Genomic DNA, 24,100 nt, shown 5'->3' on the forward strand with positions numbered 1-24,100 from the left:
GGCACATGACGAATAGGTTCAGAGACCTAATGCACTGCTCTTAATCTGTCTGAAGCTGATATCCAGATTTGAGAAGATTTAAGTGCTGTTCTCACCTGATGGATTTAGCGTGTGATGTATTGAAAGATGTTTTGGCTCCTGCACTGGATATGGGATACAGTAAGGTACTGGCTGGAGGGGAAACCCTGTGACCCTTTTAAAAACAGAAACACACATTCCTCGCACATATAAATACCACACACACAACACACTGACCTGACTAACACACACACACACTCACTCACTCACACACACACACACACACACACACACACACACACACACACACACACACACACACACACAATAACTCAAACACACACATACTTCAGGAGGGGTGCAAAAAGAGGAAGGAGGGTGCTGGGTAAGTGGGTGTGTTCCCCGTGCTATAAAGAGCACCTGGGATCTCCATAAATAACACGCACCACATGCCATAACATTGTGGCCCCTCACATCTTCCCCAATGGTAATTGAATCGGTGAAGAAAAACAGCCCTGTGGAGAGAGCCGGCGAGTGGCGGCCCATTGCAGCTGGATAAGCAAGAGGGGCCAGCCTAAGTACGGAGGGAGTCCCTGCCCTGCACAAACGTCCAGCCAGCTCTACTGACTTGAAGCATGACTTTCTAAACCTTAAAAACACCTAAAGAACACACAGGCGAGCGCCGAATGTTCCCTGAAGGAATGTTATGAAGCCCTTGCGGGTAAATGGCGTACATGGTGAGTGGCGCTGGCTAATGTAGTAGAATAAGTGTACCTATTCGAGGTGTTAATGAACGGCAATTGCAGCGAAGCAGTCCTGCTTTTTGGGCAGCAAGGTTTAGTAAAGGTTTAGAACTTCGACATGTTCTCATTCAGGCCAATGAAACAAACAAGGACCCTTGTTAGAAGGAAATTGCCCGTGAAACTTCCACAGTGAGCTCATTGCAATTTTCCCACAATTGGGCAAATTAAAGGAAGCTGACTCAGATTCAACAATCGTTAATTTAAGAGCATTAATTTGCTAAACAACCCGTGGATAAACACAAACATACACAGGTGCAAATTGGGTGGATCATTTTATATTCTCACGTGAGGTGAAAAAAAAACATTTCTGTAGGCACACTTCTGTACATAAATAGCTATATAACCAGTAGCTGTCATCCATGCCATCATTAATATTAGGGAGTCCTGGGAGTGTGGGTATCCAAACACAGAGAGTTATTAAGCCAGTTATCCTGAAGGAGCGATATTAAATGATACAGCAGTGATAAAAACATCAGAACGCTCATAAATACTCATTTAATGAGGCATTCCACTTCACTGTCCCCATTGAAATGGAGTGAGATGGAGGCCGTGACTTCTTTCCTTCGCTCATTTCTTCTCTTACAGGCGTTCCCTTGGGCAGCCGCATGTGGCACACAGGTGACTTAGCCTGACTAGGCCTCCCAGTGCCAGATTACGGCAAACACCTCCATCCTTAAATTAGGCAAGACTGCTCAATTCTGGCCCCTTCTTTTGCAGGAGGGAGGAGGTGTGTGTGTGCGTGCATGACACACGTCACTCCTGAGGACGCATGTAAGACCAAGAGAGCTCTATTTGTGTGTGGTGTGTGTGTGTGTGTGTGTATGTGTGTGTGTGTGTGTGTGTGTGTGTGTGTGTGTGTGTGTGTGTGTGTGTGTGTGTGTGTGTGTGTGTGGAGGGGAGGGCGGGGGGCAGAGCTGGTAAATTGATTCTGATCCCAAAAGCAGAAACACCAGAGTGTGTTCCCCTAATTGTTTCCAAAGAAACATTCCTGCTCTTGCCGACTTGGAAGAAAAGGAGCCCTTGTAAGCGAAACAAGAAAAACCCTAATTATCCCACTTAGCTCGTCCTAATTAATAGCTTGTATTTTACCTTTCCCAAAACACTGGAAACATATGGCTCAGGTTAGGCCCACTATGGAGGCCCTATTACAAGGGTGCAATTGTTCAGCGCAGACTGCAATTATTCCAAAAGAGGGGGAACTGTCTGTGGGTTCACACATTAGTTTCTTTTATGTGCAAGTAGGTCTTGTTATGGAGCAGTCGGTGTGATAGAGATCTGTAAGTAACCACACACTCTCTCAAATGACCTGGCTAAGGATCTTTCTCCAGGTGCATAAGATGTATTTAATACAAGACAAAGTAAGTAAATGAATGAATGAATGAATGGATGGATGGATGGATGGATGAATAAATGAATGAATGAGAGAAATGTAAATGAAAAACACCTGCATGTCTCCTGAGACTCCTTCAGACAGTCAGCGCTAACACAAAGCCAATGGCATTTGTAAATCTAACCCAATTGTGTTTCATCACTGTGACTGATTCAATACAATGAACGAATGAACAAATGAATGAATGAATGAATGAATGAATGAGGACTTGTAAAACACCTGAACATCTACTGTAATAAGACTCCTTCAAACAGTCAGTGCACACAGAGAGAGCCAATGGCGTTTCATCCCCTCCCTCCCCTGGGACTAGAGAGACATTTTTAGTTCTAGTAATTGTTTAAAGCGCAGCACTTTGTTTCCACTTCATAGCTAATTAACAGTTAGCCCTCGCCATTTTCCACGGGGAGTGGGCCAACCCCTGGTGGAAAGGAACAGATCCGCCTGTGTGGCGCGCAGGTGGAGGTGGCTAGTACAGAGACAACGCTCCCGCACACAGAAAAGCCTTTTGTCACTCGTGAAACCATTAGAAGTGGTTATGTGAGCGCTCTCGGATTTCGCTTGAACAAATACCACCCAGCCACAGACTGACACAAGCACACAAGCACACAAGTACACACACACACACACACACACACACACACACACACCTTTTGGAGTGACAGCAGGATTGGGTATTAGGCTACTTGTGCTTGTTTGAAAACAAACAGCAAGCAATAATGGGCAGGAAACGTGTGAGAGTGCTCTCACAACTACACCGGATCCCCCAGTGCACAAAACAACACATCATCTCTGACCTGTTTTATGTAATAACACTCCTCACTGCTGTTAGCCACCACTGACAAAGCACTAATGAGAGCCACTAACCTACAGGCCACGTGAGTGTTGTTCTGCCGAGGCACGGTCATGGCTTCGGGAGCTGTTTTTGATGTGGCGAGGACCTGCCAAAGCCGCAGCCGTGGAGAACCCTTCTTTTTGGCAGCAGCAGAAGAAAGCAGCGCAGGGTCGATGTGAAATTTGTCGCTCCAGCGGGCCCTGCTTTTTTGGCTATTTACTCTCGGTGGGTGCAAGAGGGCGAAGCTCTCACAGAGACGTTCACTGTAAAGGTGAATCTCGTGAAAAAAAAATCACACTGGGATTGTTGATAGCATTCTAGGTGCCAGGCTCCCTATAAATACCCCCCACCCCACCTCACCCCATCCCATCTCCTGCCAGCAGCTTCACCCCCCCCCCCAACACACACAAAAAAAATTGCTGAAACCTCATCCTGTGCTTTCTTCCCTCAATTTAGTCCATCCCCACGACCTCTGATAAAGTAGGCAGAGGACGGCAGGGAAGTGATGTGAAATAAACATGCTTTCTAAAAATATTCAATGACTTATCTGGCTTCATTGTGGCCCTGTTCTTTGTGGGCAGGAGATTGTTTGTGTCAGTAGTGGTAGCAGCGAACACAGCCTGCTCCTCAAGCCCAACACGGAACACGGAACGCTTGCTCAGGTTCTCATACCCCTGGCCGTCACTCATCATCAGTCGGGAGGGTTGTTGCAGCATTTTTTGAGAGCAGAGGCTCACACACACACACTCACAGAGAGAGACAGAGAGAAAGAGAAAGAGAGAGAGAATGAGAGAGAGGGAGAGAGAGAGAGAGAGAGACTTTTGATTCGCTCGCTGGAAAACAATTTCCAGGCTTTAAATATGAATGGAGCCTGTCTCTCCGGAGAGTAAATCTCTCAGGAATCCCCACCTCGATATAAACCTCTCCTCAGTGAGAAAGGGGCAATCATTCGCCTCTAAGTAGTCAATCACCATCTTTTTTAAGTGCACCATACGTAGTAACATCACTGGATCACTCAGCTGGCCAGCCAAAGAGGGAAGGCAGAGAGCTTTACATGGAGGGCTTTGAAGGCTCTGTATTGATCTGTGAGTGGTCTGTTCCTCCAGAATTAAAGCTACTCTGGAAAAACAAAACAAAAGAAAACAAAACAAAAGCAGAAGATCGAAGTGGAGGCCTTCTCTGATGGGCTATCATGTAAGCTCAATATGTGCCTGAGTTGGTTTAGATCAAAAATAGCAACATAAATACATCAGGCACTCAGAGAATAGTTAGAGAATAGTAAAACAATAGTATGACAATAGGCTTTTGTTTTATCTTTGGGATGGGGATGGAAGTTTATGATCTAAGCATAAACTTTAAACTGGTTGGTTTAACACAAAACAGTCACAGGTAGAAAGAATATTAGAGAACACACTGATTCACCAGGGAAGGAGCATGTTGTATAGGAAATAATATATTCTCTTTGCTTGTCCATCTGAAAACACAGACAGGGTTCTCAGCTGCTCTGGAGGTCATTGCCTATTCACCTGTTAAGATGGAAAGCAACTCTCAGGATATTTTAAACAAAGCAGAGGTCATATATACAAATAAATATTCTATCTCTAACTGTGATCCATTTCACTCCCTTTCTCTCCCTCTCTCTCTCTCTCTCTCATGTGTGTGTGCGTGCGTCTCTCTCTCTCTCGTACACAAACACACACATACGCACACACACACACACACACACACACACACATACACACACACTTATATACACACACATACTATATACAGAAATTCCCTCTATATATTGAACCATGCCTTATTTCCGCCCCAAGGTAATATTTCAATTACAGCTGTACAGCTTTATTTCTGAGTGCTCTCTCTCTCTCTCTCTCTCTCTCTCTCTCTCTCTCTCTCTCTCTCTCTCTCTCTCTCTCTCTCTCTCTCTCTCTCTCTCTCTCTCTCTCTCTCTCTCTCTCTCTCTCTCTCTCTCTCTCTCTCTCTCTCTCTCTCTCTGTCTTTCTCTCTCTCTCCCTCTCCTGTCTTAAACCCAAACTCTGTGTCCACTTTTAACATGCTTTGAATCCACAGAGTATTGCATAAATGCAGTCTATTCTGATTCAATCTATTCCAGAGGAGAAAGGCCAACACACCCCTGCTAAACCACAATGGTGCCAGGCAATAAACACACACACGCACGCACGCACGCACAGACACACACACATACACACATACAAACTAACACGCACACACACCTACACACACAACACACACACACACACCTTGGCAAAGTTAGACTCAACACAGGGAAGAATAACAATAACAACATGTGTTTCTGGCCAGCCAGATGCTGACTGCTCAGCACCCTCTGCACACCTGGCCTAAACTGAGCCATAACTGTGTGTGTGTGTGTGTATGTGTGTCTACGTGTGAGTGTGTATATGTGTGTGTCTGCCATAGCCCGGGACATGACACACACACTAATAAACAGGATGACTCAGAGGAAGTGTGTCTGGGGCCAGAACAAGACTTTTTTTTTTTTTGCTGACGGACCACCTGCCAAGCATCCCTGCTCATTAAGGAGCTCTGAGGAGGGGCAGAGGCCTCAGCCTCACAGGGCCAAATGTGCAGTGGTAAGAGGAATCAATCTACAAACAGCCCTTACACACACATTACTCATACGGATACATCCCTACAAATATACGGTACACACAAACACACACACACACACACACACACACACACACACACACACACACACACACACACATCTCCCCTCTTCCCATTGCGTCCCTCCCTCCATCTGTGTGGATTCCCAGAGCATGGGCAGCACTCAGTGATGGATGGAGTTCGCTCGGCAGAGGCGCATGCTCGCTGCACGCAGCTGGGGAAATGAAGAACCAAAACAAAAAGCCCCGAGTGAAAACGTCGGATCGTTAGCTAGCCAAACCTCACTCTTCCCCACGGCCTGGACACGCGCTGTCACGACCATCGCACAGAATCTCCAAAACCTAAACGCATCAAATGCAAACACTTCAGATACGCAGATCCTCTTGAGACCAAACTAAAAAAGATGGCTATCTGAAAGACTGATGGAGAACTATTTCTCGCTAGAGTATGCCTGGCCTAGGCTTGCAGTAGACTTTTTGTGTTTCATTATCACACAATAATCAAAAGCAAGTGCTTTTTATTCCTAAGACCTTTATCTGCTCACGATCGTCTGATTACCCACGGATGCTTGTTTCTTTATAGCCAATCATCAAAAGCATGCTCATAATTAATCTGCAAACTAGGAGAGTACAATTTGAATGTTCAATTACTCCAAGATTATGAGGAAATTAGCTTGGCTTGTTTGATGATCATGAGATAAGTAGTCAGAAAGATAAACTTTATTTGTTGCATCAAAAGACCCCTGACTGTCGACACACATAATCAAAATATACACAAAAAACCTCCCTCTCTACTGGATATTCCTAGAGAGCTAGATGGCCCTGCAGAAAAAACGGCATCAATTACAACAGGTTTCGCATTAGCAAACAGGCAGACCCACACAACACAAGAGAATCACCCCTCACTCGCTGGCACACTAAAGAAAAGATTACTCCAGGCCATCAGGGAGTAATGGAACCTGTCCTCCCTGTGTCTTCTGACTAGAAGAGTTTGAGAGGAAACATATGGGTGTGTCAAAAAAAGGGCTCATGTTTTGATGCTACGGTGCCATGGCAGTGACGGAAAACTACGGCGGTTTGTGTGTGCTTCAGCGAGGGGAAAGGAGTGCGGATGTGGCACTGTAGGAAGCATCATGCCACCAAGGGGAAATAGGGACAGTTTTTAACCCTCTTTCAGATGAACACTAAAACGTGTGTGTGACTGTGACGTGACTGTAAACTGTAAACACACACTCACACTCACACATGGAACACACACACACACACACACACACACACACACACACACACACACACACACAGAGTAAGAGAGAGAGAGCACCACACATAACAGCACACAGAGAGAGAGAGAGAGAATGAGAGTCAATTGGGAGTGTGAGTGAGTGAATGAGTGAGTGAGCAAGTGTGGGAGGGAGGGAGAGGGAGAGAAATGCTTTCTTAAGTCAACAGCAGTCTCAGACCAGTGGTGGGGCTGTTAATGACCCTCTCCCATGGCACACTGAGAGGATATTTTTAACCTCCATGCCCGCAGAACCTCTGGGAGGACAGGATTGAGGTTTTGGGGCTTGTAAGTGCTAAGCACACACATCAGCATGTGGATACGAGCGCTGGAGCCATCAGGGTAATCCGCTCGGACTTGCGGACTTGGCTCTGCACAACCCCCACCCCTCCCCACCCCCCTCACACACACTCCAAACACCCACAGGCATCCGGGGCGCAGAGTGGAGAGGAACCAGCTGAGATGGAGACAGATCTGGTCTTGATCTGGTGGTGTGCATCTGCCAGATCTGCCCCAGGTTACGGAGGCTTTCATTCCAGGCCAGCCTGTCATCTAGAACAGGTAATGGTAGTCTCACCTGAGTTGGCTTTTTAAAACTAGGCTAAGTCCCAAATCCATTTGTCACTTTTTACTTAGACTTATATTTTAAAATTAAGAAACTAGCAGTGTCTAATAGAAAGTACAGGAAAACATTTTTCCAAAATTCTGAATGAACTGAATTTAAATTAATGTTATGGTGCTGTCTAAAACAGTTATGGCAAAACAGAACAAGTCTTCATTACCCCAACATCTTTCTTGTCTAATGTGTCTAAAGGGATACTTCAATTGGCTAAGGTGATACAGTAGCCATGGCAACGCCACAATATCCTTGAATGACAATAGCGGGAGAGAAAACCGTACTCTTGCGTGGAGGGAGCTCTCTTTATTGCACATAAACAGAGGCTTCTGAGCTTTACTTAAGACAACCACAAACATGCCCGCGGGTAAATGTGTCTCCCCCTCCCTCCTGCCATCCCTCTCTCTCTCTCTCTCTCTCTCTGTCCTTCTTCACCTCCCTCCCTCCGCAGTCAGACACTCTTCCCTGAAGGCCGTATGTGTCTACTGAGGTAATAAACTGGCAGCTAGCGTCTTGCCTTGACACTTTAGTCCATCCTGCCTTATCCGTGCGGAAGCACGCCGAGCGCCGGCTCCACTCCTATCAGAAGTGGCATGCAGAGGAGCGTGCAGACGGTGGCAGAGCGGTGGCTCTATATATAGGCAGAGGCCAAGAGCACGGCACACAAAGGGCAGCATAAATCCACAAACAAACATCACACTGAATATAAACAGGAAGGGAATGAGTGACTGACACCACATCAGTCAGAACAAGCAGCGATATTTTTTCTCATGGATCTTTCCTCAACTACAGGAATTTTCTATCTCAGTTCCCTTCACTCAGTTCCCTGACAAGCCTGTCAAACTCTTGATTAACTTCTATAAGCATTTAATATTTCATACGCTCAAGCTGTGTTGCCAAAAATTTTACATGAAGCCTTGCCTCAGGCTAATATGATATTATTTTTTATAGATGCTGTTTGGTTGCATATTGCTATCCTCAAACATAATTAAGTGATGGGCTCTTCACACAATCAGACAATGACATAGCTTCAGATTGAAATATCAGCACTCTTAAACACAAACACATAAACACACACACACACACACACACAACTTGCAAAAAACTGCATTCCAGCTAGGATTGTAAACTAAAGACAAAAAGAGATGCGAGACCGTCCTTCAGCAATGAGCCTGTCACTCTCTGTCACCATAGAGACCTCAAGGCATTCCTCTGCGAGGACGATCTCGTTGCAGAATTCCCAGAGTGTGGCCCTGTGGCTATGTTTATCCCGGAGTTCACGGGCCCCCGCCACAGGGCCAGTACTCCCAAGGCGGGACATATCCTTCACGGCACCAGCTCATTTAGCTCTTCATTTATCCAAATAAAGCTGAGAGCAAGACAGGCCGCTTGCACAATCAATCAGACATGCAATTCATCTCAGCCTCATCCAGACTCCATGGCTCGCCACTTTAAATGATTTTGAGTCTTTCAGATGGTGGCTTGAGCAGATCTGGCTCAGGTCTGGTTCGGACCAGGGCCAGATTCGTTCCACAATCAGCTATATCAGCAGTGTGATCCAGAATGACTATTTAGACCTACACTGACAGCACTTTGAATAACATATGACTTTATTTATGATTTAAAGTGAACTTTATGTGCCACTTCATGTGACACAGTCAGAGTAACAGCATGACTTGATTGGCTGATCTTGAATGCAGTAATCTTTTTTTATACTGATTTTTTTCTATAATAAAAAGCAATTAGTTGTAATTTCTCTATATGATAACTTCATTAACACAACATACACCCATTATCTGTAGGGGGCACAAATTGAACACACAGGAGAGAACAATGAGGAGTCTGAAGTAATTTCACCTGCCGGATGGGGCTCATTGTTTTCCATAAACCACACAGATTTAACCACATGAGTGGCACAGCTTGATGCTAACGTCCTGATGTGAAATGCTATCTCCTATTGATGAGATTGGAAAAAAGCTCAGAAAATAAATTACTTCTCCGGGAGGCCGCACCAGTAAGCTGGGATCATAACATATCCCTTGGCATTTGTGTGAATTCTCTGTGAAATGCATTTGAGAGAAACTCATTCAAGTCTGCTGTGCTGCCACTGTGATAAAAGACTCCTGAAGACAACATGCTAATGGCCAGTGCTGCACAAATACTGCCCATGGTGGCACTTACAGTCCTGTACATCACATTTCACTCACAACTCATAGACAAAGCCAATTTGTGACAGTGTCAGCTGGTGCTGCCTTACTTTTGAGTGTCCATGCTAAATTATGAATAATTGGATGTGTGTGGAATGACACGATGACTTCTATTCTAGACAGTGCAGTATGTTTTGTACATAACAACAGAGCACTTAGGCTACAAGTCACAGAAACACCACTGTCCAAATACTGAAAATCTAAAAGCACATTTATAGCTGCTAGGGAAATAAGTTCAGGCTACTGAAGTGACTAAGGCGTAACTAGTTCATAAGAAAAGATGTTGATGAAGAGCCTAAAGCATAAACGTGTTGAAAAATGTAGACATAATTTGCTATCACTTAATGCTCACACAAGTAATTACATTTTAAAGAATACCAATAATCAGTAGACTAGCCTACATATTAAATCGAACTTTTGATGCAGCGCATACCACGTCCATACCGATGATTAGGCTACTGTGGTAGCACCACCGTGCGGTAAGTGCCATTTGAATAATAACGCAAACTTGAACTGAATATGCAGACTGTCATCCACATGATATTCAGAAAGATAATTATTGTGGTAAGCTTTTTAAAAAAGTCTGATTCGAAAACCTTTTGTGGTTAAATAGACCAATCCTTATGTTAAAACTGAGCGCAAAAATGAAAGCAAATAAATAATCACTTACATTTCACGTGGCAACTGTTTACATATGTTTGAAAGCAATTACCCTGGTGCAGATCTAAAACTTTTGTGTATTAGACTGTAGCCTATTCTACCCCGGAGGGAGTTTAACATGGTCAGACAATATGTTCAGGTGTAGCCTACACAATGTCCAGACCACTCGAGGACAACGAATTTTCATTCAGTTAAACAACATAGAAACTGAAGACTTACCAAATAGTCTCCAAATTCCAGTTTTGCCAAACTGGAGCAAAGGTTCCGATCAGCAAGAGCCCGAAAATGCGATGAAGCAGTTCAATATAAAGTTAAAGTAATTCCAGTTTATCCTCGCTATCCACATCGACAGCCAAATTAGTCCGTATCAGTCCCCGGGTAGATCGCAGTGGCCTCGCAGCTTCCCCTTGGACCAGTGGGTTTTGGACCCGGTCTCCTTGAAAACACGGTTTGTAAGGAGAACCCGATTCTTTGCTTGACAGCAAAACAAGGGACGCGGTCTCTGTGTGCGCTGAGTAGAAACGAGAGTAATGGACCCAAAGTTTGAGGGAAGCCAGGCGTACACAGTCTTGCAGACCTGAAATTCACTCAGCTCTCGTCGACTGACACTGCTGGTACGGGCAGATTTTGGAAGAATAAACTGCGCCCCCACTTTGCCGCGTCTACGGGCTCAAACAGTGGTCCCTTCCAAAGCGAGCTCTGCTAAAAGACGAAGTAGTGGATTAATAGAAGTCACATCACACGAAAGGCAGAGGTGCGATGTGTCCGCCTACATGCTGAAATAATAGCCTACGTTGGCATTACAATTATCTCTCTGTCGTCGTATGTCGCAGCCTATAGCTCTCTAATAACTTGCGAATTACATGTTAATATAGGTTTAATAGCACACGTTACAGTCTGAATTTAAATTGGAGGCATTTAAGGCAATTGGAAATGGAGGCAATTTAAAATGGAATGCAATACATCATATTTATTAGGCCTATTAATTATGTTATTGTTTACTATTATTAATTATTGATATAAATAATTCTGAAATATATCTCTCGCTCTGATAAACCCATGTGCATTACACTTGGTCTCATGAAACCTGAATGTGAAGGACAAATGTTGATTTTGAATGTTTGCAAATTGCTCTCAAAAGTCCCTGCTTAGACAGGACTTCAGTCCCTTGTGCCAATTTATGAAAGGCTATTTGCCCAAAAAAATCCTTTGGATTTACATTAAAAACCAACTAAACCGTGTTATGCATACATTTGGATATCATAAATGCACTATGTGTGCTAATAACCAAGGTGAATATATTCCACACTGGGATTATTTTGTGTTTTGCGTGTGTGTGTGTGTGTGTGTGTGTGTTCGTGTGCCCATTGCATGTGCCGTCATTGGCATGATCGGCTTAAGTCCTTCTCTTGTGCTGTTATCTCCATTTGAATTCAAATCAAGTTCATGCCATAAACACACTGTCCTCCCACAAAGCCCAAAGTAAATCGTAATTTACATTTCAAGTGGCGTCTCTTCAACAGTCCTCACACCAATCCATCAAATGTGTGGGTAACCTTTCTTCTCTCACCATGCATGAAAAGCCATTTGGGGAGCGGACCATATTTGTAGCATAAAAATAATAAATAAATAAATAAATAAATAAATAAAACACACTAAAGCAAAATGTCACACTGTCATAAAATGACAGCAAACATGTAACAGCTGGTGCATTTACCAAATGTAAACAGGTAAAATATGTCCAGGGACCAAGCACAGAATGTAAAATGGCTAATAAACAACATGCTTGCATGAATCTTAGCTGTGCCCCACCCCCCACCACCACTGATTTTCCATTTCAGCAGGTCACAGATGTAAACCACTAATGTTCTGATTAAATATGCATTATTTGGGAGATAGAACGAAGGCTGACATTCAACTTAGCCACCTGTTACACGGCTGGCAGAAGGACTGAGAAACTCAGCCAAATCTGTCTGATTTTAAACGTTCAGCTTTTTTGGCAGAACATAAAAGAGGCCCAAAGCTCGGTATCATTGGCTAAATGACCAGAGTGATCTACTGTCAAGCTCTTGGCGTCCCATAGGGCATAGAAACCATTAAATCAGCATGATTCAGACTCACCATGTACACATGCTCTTTCCTGAGAGTTTGGCTCTTCTCTACAAACTTGAGTTGCCTGGCAACTGGCACCAAACTGCACACTGGATGGAGTGGCCCCAAAATGATATCTATGGGGCCACAACTCTCCCACTTTAGGCAGAAGGCATCAGTGAGATGACTCTTCACAGCTCCACAGATGTCTACTTGCTTCACCTAGTGCATATACGTTTCCCAGTAGGATCTTACTTTAGCTACTAACATCCCCCCTTCCAGACCACCTCCAAAGAGGGGGGGGGATCTTCACGGTGGATCACTGGAGCAGCTCCAATACTGCCAGCAGAGAGGAGTAATGGGCCGGCCAGGCGGCGTGAACTGTGTACCCCACGATGTCATTTTGTTTGTCATTTACCCTTCATACCTGCATGGGTTTGCTAAGAGAGACAGGGGTTGGGGGGAGGGAAAGGTAGTGTGTGCAATGACTCGGCCAGTGATCGGTCAGGATTACTCCTGCTTCACAGGGCTGGGGCCAGGATGAGCCGTGTGTGTGTGTGTGTTTATGGTGACCTGTTCAAATGCCCGGGAGAAGGGCGCATCGCCTGATGGTCCGTAGTGTGTGATAGAGTGGGCCTGCAAGGGTGGCGGTCAGAGAATAAATGGATGGAGAGTGATAATGAAATGCATTTATGAGTCAGTCGGGTTATCCTTCTCTCTCTGGGTGAGATATTTGCAGGCTATATTTGTCACTGTCCACCCTGTTTCCCTGTGTGATAGATAGCCATAGGAGCAAGGCTTATTTTCTTTCTCCACAACTCTCCTGAATACTTGTGCTCTTAGGTCCCAGGGTACGGAACTTTTACTCACGAGCATAGGCACAATCTATCTCAAGTGAATTGTAAACACATTGTTTAGATTCCAATTTTGCGGGGATGATTTTGTGTACCCAATTCATTACATGGCAAATATTTTTCTATTCAATAAATACATGGGTGAATAAGATCGCATCAGACAATAGAGGGAATTGTTTGATCAAATTAAGATTTCCTGCCAGGAGTGTGTGTGTGTGTGTGTGTGTGTGTGTGCGTGCGTGCGTGCGTGCGTGCGTGCATGCGCGTGTGTTTGTGTGTGTGTGTCTGTGGTTGGCTACAGCAAACACCTTCTATTCATCCCTGGTTCTCAGCACAGTCTCATGTTTCAGGGGAACTTCCTTGCCCTCACCAGCACACTGTGTCTTTTCAGTGGAAGTCATTGTGTCCGTTTAATAATCCCCACTATACCAACCCTTAACACAGACAGACAGACAGACAGACAAACAGACAGACAGACAGACAGACAGACTAACACACACACACACACACACACACACACACACACACACACACACATCCCAACCTACAAAAACTAATTTCAGGGAGGTGTCCCAAAGCCCCCCCCCCCCCCCAAAGAAAATAAAAACCTTTACTTTAGCCTACTAAGATACTGAAATACAGATGAATAGCCCATGTTTGTTAATTAATTGTCTCTAGTCAGTACACCAAATAAGGTTGACCTATATATAAAAATTGTGATGATAAAATATGTAGAGTTTGGTCTTTTCATGTAGCCTTGGCAACTAGCCATCTAGTATAGGCCTGAATAATATGCACATGAAATGACACTTGTTAAACTCACCTTAAAATGTCTTTTGCAATCATTTAACCCACCATAGGCAATGCTAAAGTCACTGTTACAGACTGTGCAGCGTGCAAGACTCATTATTTTTTAATGTTATGAGACAAGGGTACACTTTCATGTAGTCTGATGTGAAATGGGTCTTAAATGTTCGTTTTTGGGGGGCACTCTGCCTCTGACATGATGCTCCTGTTCCTAGAAACACTGAACTGAATAATTTAGCTCGGGCGAAAAGAGATAAGCCCGCCTACACTGTAAACTGATTGGTTGATTTAGCGAAACAGGCCAATCAGGATGCTTTCTGTCTTCCATGAACTTCATTAACAGGCACACACGCACCACTTCTCTCTCTCTCTCTCTTTCTCTGTCTCTCTCTATCTCTCTTCCTTTCCGTCGTATGTGCGCTACACTCAGACACACTGCACACAGGATTGGAAGTCACGGTCTCGCGTGTGCGCTCTCTTGCTCACTCGCTCTAGATTCTGGGAAATTGTCTCTAATTTGCGGGCACATCAGGGAGCCGCTATCAATATGTGGGAGACTCCCGGAACTTCTGATGTCTGCGCACACACACACACACACACACACACACACACACACACACACACACACACACACACACACACACACACACACACACACACACACACACACACACACACACACACACACACACGCTTACCACTACCCATACAATTATACCTGGTGGGGCTGCAAGGCCTTTCTTATTCCAGACATATGTTTACACTGTTAAAGACCTGTTTATATAATATGACTCCAGCTACTGTTGCATTACAGTGTAGAGGGGGAATAAAATCATGTATGTTTAAATGGGCTAGGGCCAGTGTTGGTAAACATTAGTTAATCAGCAAAGTAGGCCTATGAGAAGAGATGCTGAAGAAAGGGAGAGAGAGAGAGAGAGAGAGAGAGAGAGAGAGAAAGAGAGAGTGAAAAACCAACAAATGATAGTCAATGTCACTGCTTTCCTTCTAATCATCATCTGTCATCATCATCTCTGCTCTGTCTGAGTGAAGAAGGCTCAGTCAGGTAAGGATTCTCATTACTGTCCAGCCACCTCTGCCGTGCCAGGCATCCATCATCACTCAGGGTCTCCAGCAAAGGCCAGGCGCCACGCATCTTAACAAGCTGCCTAAACTTTTCACATGAAAAGCGCTCTGTTGACAAGCAAGCGTTCGCCGGGGTAATTGGATCCTGCAACACACCAGACAAGTTAATTAATTTTAATTACGCGCCGGCCTGCCAACGGGTCAGGTGCGGGGATTGGACTCGGGGGAGAGAGCGGAAGCGCAGTTTGTCATTGTTTTGCGTGGGGAAAGGAAAACAAAGTTTGTCAGGGAGACGTTTGCCTTGGATGCTCGGTTGTGCGCTCTCATCTCAAGGATCTGACATGCAAAATGCCCCATGGAGGAATTTAACCAGCTGATTAATAAGACAGAGAGCAGCTCAGAGATTGTATCATCACCCTCTAGTGCACTGGAGACATTGGAATAAAGATCAGGCGCAGGCAGCATCTCAGGAGCTGGGAGTTTTACACGGAGTACCACATACTGCAGGCCCAAAGGTTCAACCGAGGACAGCGGCTTCAGTGTATGGTGCATCACTGTTTCAGGCTGCTCTATAGAAGTGGCTATGGAAACGCAGCACAAGGCCATGCCATGAATACCATTATGTTTTAATAGAAAGGAAACACTGTGCTTGGAAAAATTGTGAGCGCTGAGTGTACCGTATGTGGAAATGGGGAATAGAAAAGGCAGGCATACATACTGCACAGTGTAATTGGAGAAAGACTATTGTAATTGCTTCTATGGTCTACTTGTTTTTAAAAAATTGGATTGCGCCACAAATCTCGAGAGTCCATTTCCTCAGAGGCTACGTTTCACAGAGCTGGCAGTGGAATAGCAAATGACCTGTGATTGGGGATTAAGCCTGGGTGCACGCTTACACCTCGACAGGATATAATGGCTTTATGGTGCAAGCTGAATTGTTCTTTTGTTTTGCCTGGTCAGAGCAATTTCCTATAATCAACATTTGCCCACCAAGAGTCAACTATGGCCTCAAGCACTTACAGCAACCTAGGTTTGCCTTTACAATCATCACACTTCGCAGCATTTGTGTTCTCAATTCCACATAATGACTCCTATCGTCTGTCATTTCCATGGGTCTCATCGTTGTGTTTTTAGTACAGTGTCTTGTGTAATCCCACTGGATTTTCTTGTAAAAATAGTTTTTTTTGCATATTTTGCTAGTATAGAGTCTAAGGAACAAGATTTTTGTTTGTCTTCAAATTTTCACGATCCATTTTCACACTTACATGACATCATCATTTATATAATGCATAATTAAGACTGGGACTACTATCACTTGGGGGTCAAATGTGAGAAAACACTGGTAAAGAGGGTATTTTTGTCAGGATCGGGCCTGGACTATTGACATTGTGCCACCCTGGGGCCTATTGCACAAAACTAGGATAAGGGATTAAGCCGGGATATCTTGGTTATCCTGGCTCAATTTATCCGTGATCCAGTTGTACAAAAGCGGGATAGGGGGCAGCAGGATATGTTATGGTATAAGTTACCATGGCGATTTATTCTTTGGAGCTAGCCTGCTCCAGATCAGGCTAAGTTCCAGGATATATTTAATCTCATCCCTTATCTCAGTCAGCAGTCACCACAAACGGAAACCAATAATTATTCCACTGCCCACTACACATTGTTATCACATATACCTAGACCCATTGTCATTATTTAAACGTTTGTGATCATTAATTAACTTTTACATACTCGCCATTCCCGACCTGTCATGCGACAATGTGACATCACGGGAGTGCCTAACCATTTTGCACGTGGTGGTCGCGGAACTAGTTGCAATATTCTCCTAAACAGAGGTGTTGCTGTTTGTTGCTGTTGTGAAAAGGCTATCGCTACCTACTTGACACCGTAGAAGAAGCAATGAAGCCGCTAGTTGCCATGGTGAATCAGTGAATCTGTGATCGGTGGCGGGGTCTATTTGAAGGAGCCGTGAGCGCGCACTTATCCGGGATAGGTTTCACCTGGCTTGATGAATCCGTGTCTGCTCATCCAGGCTTGGTCTTTGTGCAACCAATTAAGCCTGTACGCTCTTGTTTTGGATTCATTGAGCGCAGCTCAGTAACTTATCCCGGATGTCTTAATTCTGCTTTTGTGCAACGGACCCCCGGGGGGATATTCCATCAACCTCGCTAATGAAGGCGGCGCTTAACAGAAATAGCCTGGCTTGAACTAGCGTATACTTCCACTTGGGGCTGAAGCCGTTCCATTGGTCTCGTTTATTCAAGCGAGGTTAAAGTCAGCTTCATCTCTGCTCGTGCACGAGGTAGAACAGTAGACCAAAACAGTAGATTGACGAAAAGAGGATATATGTCGTAAAATTAAGACAATACTAGACGATTTCTGTTCGATTTGGCAAGCGCCATCTACAGGATTTTCATCGAAAGTCATCAAATTTAACATCGAGAGAAAAAAATAGATTGCCTACAGAAATGGGAGAATAATGAAAGCATACATTTAAAACAACAATGCTAATGGTTTTGAAATCAATTGCAAGTTTGATTGGCTTCACTCTTGAACACATTGGTCTACAGTCTATGCTTGAACAAAACGAGTGCATGAATAAATAGTATAAACTCAAAAACAACTTATGGATATGCATATAGATATTCAAAACTATCTATAGCCTAGCTTACGTTCTTAGATTAAAAGAGTTCATTCACTCCAAATTATTGTCTAGGTGTAGGTGGTCATAAAATAAATTAGTATCAACATAATAGGCTATTGCAGGGGTCGGCAAATAGTGGCCCGCGGGCCAATTTTGGCCCGCCATCTATTCTATCTGGCCCGCGAGATGACGTTAATTTGCTGTTGAATGAATTTTTTTTTTAACCCCATGTTTTTAAAAAGAAAAAAAGGCCTACAGCAATCCCATCAATTTCAAAACATTTATTGAGGTATAGATGATAGTCCTACTAAAGTGACAAAACAGGTGGAACATCCTTGCAGTTATCCATGACGCACAGGTCGGAACGGTATTGGCACGCGAGTGCGCGTAATCTTGTGCAAAAAAACAACAACAGTGTCCTGTCTCCCTCTTCCAGTGGGCAAGGTCAAAAATAGCCTATGTTACGTTAAATTAATAGGCTTGGCATTAAGAAATGCAGGCAGGCTCAACACATACCTCTGCTTCCATTCTTCTTTGTAGGTCCTGCATTCTGAATCAATTTTTCTTTTCAAGGCTTTTGACAACGACATTTTGCATCGATAACTAGCATATAGCAATGTTCAGCTAATCATTTACACGTCATCCAAAAGAATAATATTTGTAGCCTACACATTAGTTACGGCAAGTTGCTAGGCAAGTCGCCTGTTTCATGAGAGACGACAGGAGATGCAGCAGGCGGCATAAAAACAGCGCACATAAGCAAATAAACGTTTTTAATGGAATTAAATTAAATGCATTTTAAAAGTTAGATGATGTTTATTTTAATATAATATAATAATTTATAATTTAAATAGTAGGCCTATAACCCCCCCCCCCCCCCCCCATTACAAAAGCTATGGCCCGCGATGCCATTGTCTGAAAAAAAATTGGCCCGGGTCCAAACGTAATTGCCGACCCCTGGGCTATTGTCTCCCATAAGTCCCAAAGTGTTTTGAAATAAAATTATCTGAAATGCAATGGCTTTCAATTCAATTTATGCCTAATATTTAATCTGTGTAGCACACAGTTGATTTGACATTCATGAACAATCGTCGACACATGAAGCAGTTTTAATTATTAGCTGCCTAGGCTACAGAATAATTATCCTTTGGCTTGCATCAGATATAATAGGCTATAGCCCACTGGCAAAGCTGTCACTGAACAGCCTACCAAATGTGCATGACCCTTTATCAGCAGTAGACATATGTCTTTCATCAAAGATTATAACTAAAAATTCCATTATCAAGGTGATAAACAATGTAGCCTTAATACTTCGTATGGGAAGCGAACCTGCGAACACGCAAGAATGTAAATCCTATCCTATGCCGTCTCGCTGCACGTTACACCACCACCGAACGTAGATGACGTAGAGTAGCACGATTCCTAGAACCACACACATGTGAAGTTAAAACATTTTTAATCGTATAATCTTCATACATTCTTTGGAGCTAGTGAATGTGTAAATCCATGCTTGGTGCACTGTCGGAAAAAACATTTCTATAGGCTTCTATTTTTGAAGTAGTATGCTACAGGTGACCAGAGCACAGGTTGACGGAACCATCTTTTTGGACTCGTTTTCCGACTGATTGTTTTTTTTACAACACAGCTTAATTTAGCTTGAAAGTTAACCTGCTACAGAGCAGGTTAGTTCTGTGGCATAAATTCCCATGGTTACCAAGCTGGGATTCACGTTAACCTCATTAATGGAACGGAATTCTCACTAAAATTAGCGAGACTTATCGAAATAAGCCAGGTTTGGCCTTTAGCGAGGTTGATGGAATACCCCCCAGGTGGCCATTCTGTGTATTGTTTTCTGTCATGTGCTTTGTGTTTACCTGCCTGTCATCTGTCTTTGTCTCCGCCCCATCTCCTTATTTGGTCTGTGCTTCCTGTCTTGTTAGTTTTCCCTCTCTTTCTGCTTCCTCACCTGTCCCCTGTTATTGTCTCGTTGGTTTCGTCCAGTCCTCTGTCTTTCTGTTAATTGGTATGTGTTTTTCTACCCTCCTGTTTCTCTGTTCGTTGTCGGATTGTCTCTCTGTTCACCCTGTCGTAGTATTGTCCGTTGGGGAGTTTTATCGGTTAATAAAGTGTTTTTCAAAATTCTGCCTGGAGGAGTCTTGCACTTGGGTCCAGCCCGGCATTCCCTGACAATTTTGCCTAATTTTTGGGTGCTGATTAGTGATGGGTAAATGAAGCCTCGAGCGCTACTCGGCACATTTCCCTAATGTGCCGAGTAATGTGCCGAAGCTTTGAAACATGGAAGACAAGGAAAACACAGCGACATCTGGTGGTTTGCATAAATTATCGCAGCCACGGACTAGTGAAGAATGCCTACTACAACGTTCAACACAATGGCAAAGCTTCGAAATGTTCTCATTTATTACATTAAAAGTGTTGCAAGAAATTTGCATTTCTGTTTGTCTCAATTCAATACAATAAAATATGATTAGGCAACATAATCGTTATCACGTGAAGATTGGCGTTTTCGTGGAGGCGTGAAATCATGTGTTATCCCAGTCAATGGTCCAATCTATGAAGGTATATTGGGTGCAAAAGTGGCGAGCAGATTTAACTGCAGATTTTGCATGTATTTTGCAAGTCATAAATGTGTAAAAGTAAAGTTGAAGTTGTACATATTTTTTTTATATCTTGTTAACACAAAATAGGGGCTACGGGTAGTGATGGGCAAATGAAGCTTTGGTGAACCACTAAACCACAGCAGTGTGAAGCTAGCAACACTAATGAAAAAATCCAATATGGCTGCCACATGTAGATTTTTCAACATAAAAGTCCTTACCCAAACCAGTATATGTAACCAAAAATATTGGTTTGCAAAGGACTTTTATGTTGAAAAATGTATGTGTGGCGGCCATCTTTTTGCTTTTCAGCTAGTGTCGCTAGGTTCACACTGCTGTGGTTCAGTGGTTCACCAAAGCTTCATTTGCCCATCACTAGCTACGGGTTCACAAATCCTTTTTACAGGTACACAAATCCTATCCTGTGAGTCACAACTTTCAAGAGTCACGCACTCGACACTTTTGCTCCAATCGTTGCAGCGCAGTTGGTGCGAAACACATTTGCACATCCGTGTTTCATAATCTGAGAACATGCACAACATTCGTGCATTCGTAAACCCACATGTGAACTAATGCATCCGAAGTTGTGCATCTGTGAAATAATTTCTCATTAATAAAATTCTACAGATCGCTTTGATTTTCTTGCACGACTACAAGTCAATTGATACAAGTGCTCGAATCTGCTTCTACGAGTGACGATACTTTTGCTCCTGGCTAGGTGATATAATAGGAGCAAAAAGATTTGTATGTGTGCACGTCGAGCGAATCGATCGAGAAAACAAGGCGGCCGGATCTGGATCCTGGATCGCGCTCAGACTACCATAGCCTGCTCATAAAGTAAGTAACCTCAGTATGTTTCCTTATCAATGAAGGACACACGATTTATAGTTTTTCTTTGCACAAAGCGAGGAAAAAAATGTTGCGGTGTGCGGTGTTAAGTTTTACGACCTTATTATTCATAATGTCTGCACAGCAAACAATTGCTAACTTGCCTAGCACTATCCAATAGTCTTCATGCAAGATACAAATCAGCTGTTCGAAAATTGCAGAACGATTGTGTCAGATTGTGTGTCCTAACGATTTTGGACGGGCAGTGTCATATTTCTGTACTTCTAAACTAGTTATTTATCTAGCGATAGCTAGCTTGATCTGGCACTGGAGGATTTAGCAAGCAGGTAAACTAAGCTAAGCATAGCTGTCATGATAATGTAAACCAACAAACAACATAACTTTCTTCATATTATTATCATGTTACTTAGGCCTACCTTATGAGCAGGCAATGGTTGTCTGAGCGCGATCCAGATCCGGCCGCCTTGTTTTCTCGATCGATTCGCTCGACGTGCACACATACAAATCTTTTTGCTCCTATTATATCACCTAGCCAGGAGCAAAAGTATCGTCACTCATAGAAGCAGATTCGAGCACTTGTATTAATTGACTTGTAGTCGTGCAAGAAAATCAAAGCGATCTGTATAATTTTATTAATGAGAAATTATTTCTCAGATGCACAACTTCGGATGCATTAGTTCACATGTTGGTTTACAAATGCACGAATGTTGTACATGTTCTCAGATTATGAAACACGGATGTGCAAATGTGTTTCGCACCAACTGCGCTGCAACGATTGGAGCAAAAGTGTCGAGTGCGTGACTCTTGAAAGTTGTGACTCACAGGATAGAATTTGTGTACCTGTAAAAAGGATTTGTGAACCCGTAGCCCCTATTTTGTGTTAACAAGATATAAAAAAAATATGTACAACTTCAACTTTACTGTTACACATTTATGACTTTAGTGTGCACATGCAAAATCTGCAGTTAAATGTGCTCGCCACTTTTGCACCCAATATACCTTCATACCGATTGCCATAGCCAACATGTAAGCCTCGAGTGCACCTATCCAAGACTATGCAAGAACCTTCTTGGGAAATCTGTTAGCCACTAAGCCTTTGTAGATAATCTCCATTGACTTTACTCTCTTGGATTGGGCTACTGTACCACAGGACAAGAGAAGGTTCTGGTAATCACAAATGTTTTCTCAAAGTTGACCCAGACCTTCCCCACCCATGATCAGAGAGCTTCCACCGTAGCTAAGATTCTAACTGAGAGATGGTTCTATGTGTATGGCAAGGAGAATTCACTCTTATCAGGGGCACAGCTTTGAGGGGGAGCTGTTGAAGCACCTGTGTGACATCTACAGCATAACAAAGAGTAGAACCACCACTTATCATCCAGAGGGGAACGGTCAATGTGAACATTTCAACAGGACACTTCATGACTTGCTCAGGACCTTACCCCTGAAAAGAAGCGTAAATGGCCCCAGTTGCTCCCTCAGCTCCTGTTCGCCTATAATTCCTCTATGTACCAATCCACACAGCACTCCTCATACGAGCTGATGTTCGGTCAGAAGCCAGTTACCAGTCGACCACTACTACCTACTTGGAAATACTGGAGGTGACCACAGGGACAGTCCACCGACTGATTGGATGGTGCAACATCAAGAGTACCTGACTTCTGTCTATGCTAGTGCTAGGAGACTCTTAGAAGAGGCTGCGGCATATCGTAGGCATGGTGGTCCTGACACTGTACCCATATTACCACCTGGCACTCTAGTATTTTTCTAGTGGGCTGTGGTAGTGTAGTGGTTAAGGAGCTGGACTAGTGTGCAGTAGCCGGAAAGTTGTCGGTTCAATTCTCGGCTTCCACTGTTATGCCCTTGAGCAAGGCACTTAACCCCAAGTTGCTCCGGGGACAATGTGATCCTTTGTAATATAGCTGACATACAGTATGTACAGTAAGTGACTTTGGTGAAGAAGTGTCTGCTAAATGTAATGTTCATGTACACTCTTTTGCAAGAACCATTTTCACGGTCGCCACAAAAAAGTCCACCAGTTTGAAATTGTGGAGTGTCTGGATGGAATTGGCACACACTGTAAGATCAGGACGTATGGAGAGGAGGGTCCCCTTAAGACCATGCATCGTTCCGAGCTTAAACCTGTTCCCACCAGTCAAGATTCATCCAGCCCACCAGCACTGGCTGCTCCACAGCCTCATGGGGGTATCGGGTGGGAGCCAGGCCTCGGTAACCCTTGCAGTTGGAGACCCGTTGAGGGTAGCCATAGTCCACACCAAGACTAGTGCTTAGCATCACAGTGACCAAGATGGTGTTAACTTTAGCCTTGACCAACTGTCCCAGGCTCATTTGGAGGGTGTACCAGATTAAAGAGAGCAAATGGATACCTATGGTTTAGTGTCTGACCAATGTTTTCCCTTGAGTCATTTGTTTTTTGTATTAGTTCAGGCTGTTAGAGGGCCATCCGTGGTTTGTCTGTCTGTTTGTTTGTTTGTAACTTATATCTGTGGTTTGTCTGTTTGTTTGTACCTTATATTCTTTTGTTTGTTAATTTTGCCTACTGCTACTTAACTATCCGAATCAAAATAAGTTTTATGACCTACTGGAAGATATTTGCGCAAAATCTGTGGACTTTGTCAAATCAGAGGTGATAATGATTGGCGATTTCAATACAATTGTATTAAAGAATGACTCCTCC

The 24,100-nt window shown here is 43.7% G+C and overlaps 1 protein-coding gene across 1 annotated transcript in view; it reads right to left on the minus strand.

The window, feature by feature from the left end:
• sema5a (sema domain, seven thrombospondin repeats (type 1 and type 1-like), transmembrane domain (TM) and short cytoplasmic domain, (semaphorin) 5A) overlaps positions 1–11,023 on the minus strand; it is a 114,774-nt gene extending 103,751 nt beyond the window's left edge. The window contains exon 1 of the mRNA XM_076290834.1: positions 10,676–11,023. The gene's annotated coding sequence lies outside the window, so the exon portion shown is untranslated. The remainder of the gene's footprint in view (positions 1–10,675) is intronic.
• Positions 11,024–24,100: the final 13,077 nt, after the last annotated feature.

The sequence above is a fragment of the Alosa pseudoharengus genome, unplaced genomic scaffold (assembly GCF_046254945.1).
Source record: "Alosa pseudoharengus isolate Yale_2024_CS ecotype anadromous, Long Island Sound unplaced genomic scaffold, YU_APseudo_1.1 YU_APseudo_1.1_scf_18, whole genome shotgun sequence".
In the NCBI taxonomy this organism is placed as follows: domain Eukaryota; kingdom Metazoa; phylum Chordata; class Actinopteri; order Clupeiformes; family Clupeidae; genus Alosa; species Alosa pseudoharengus.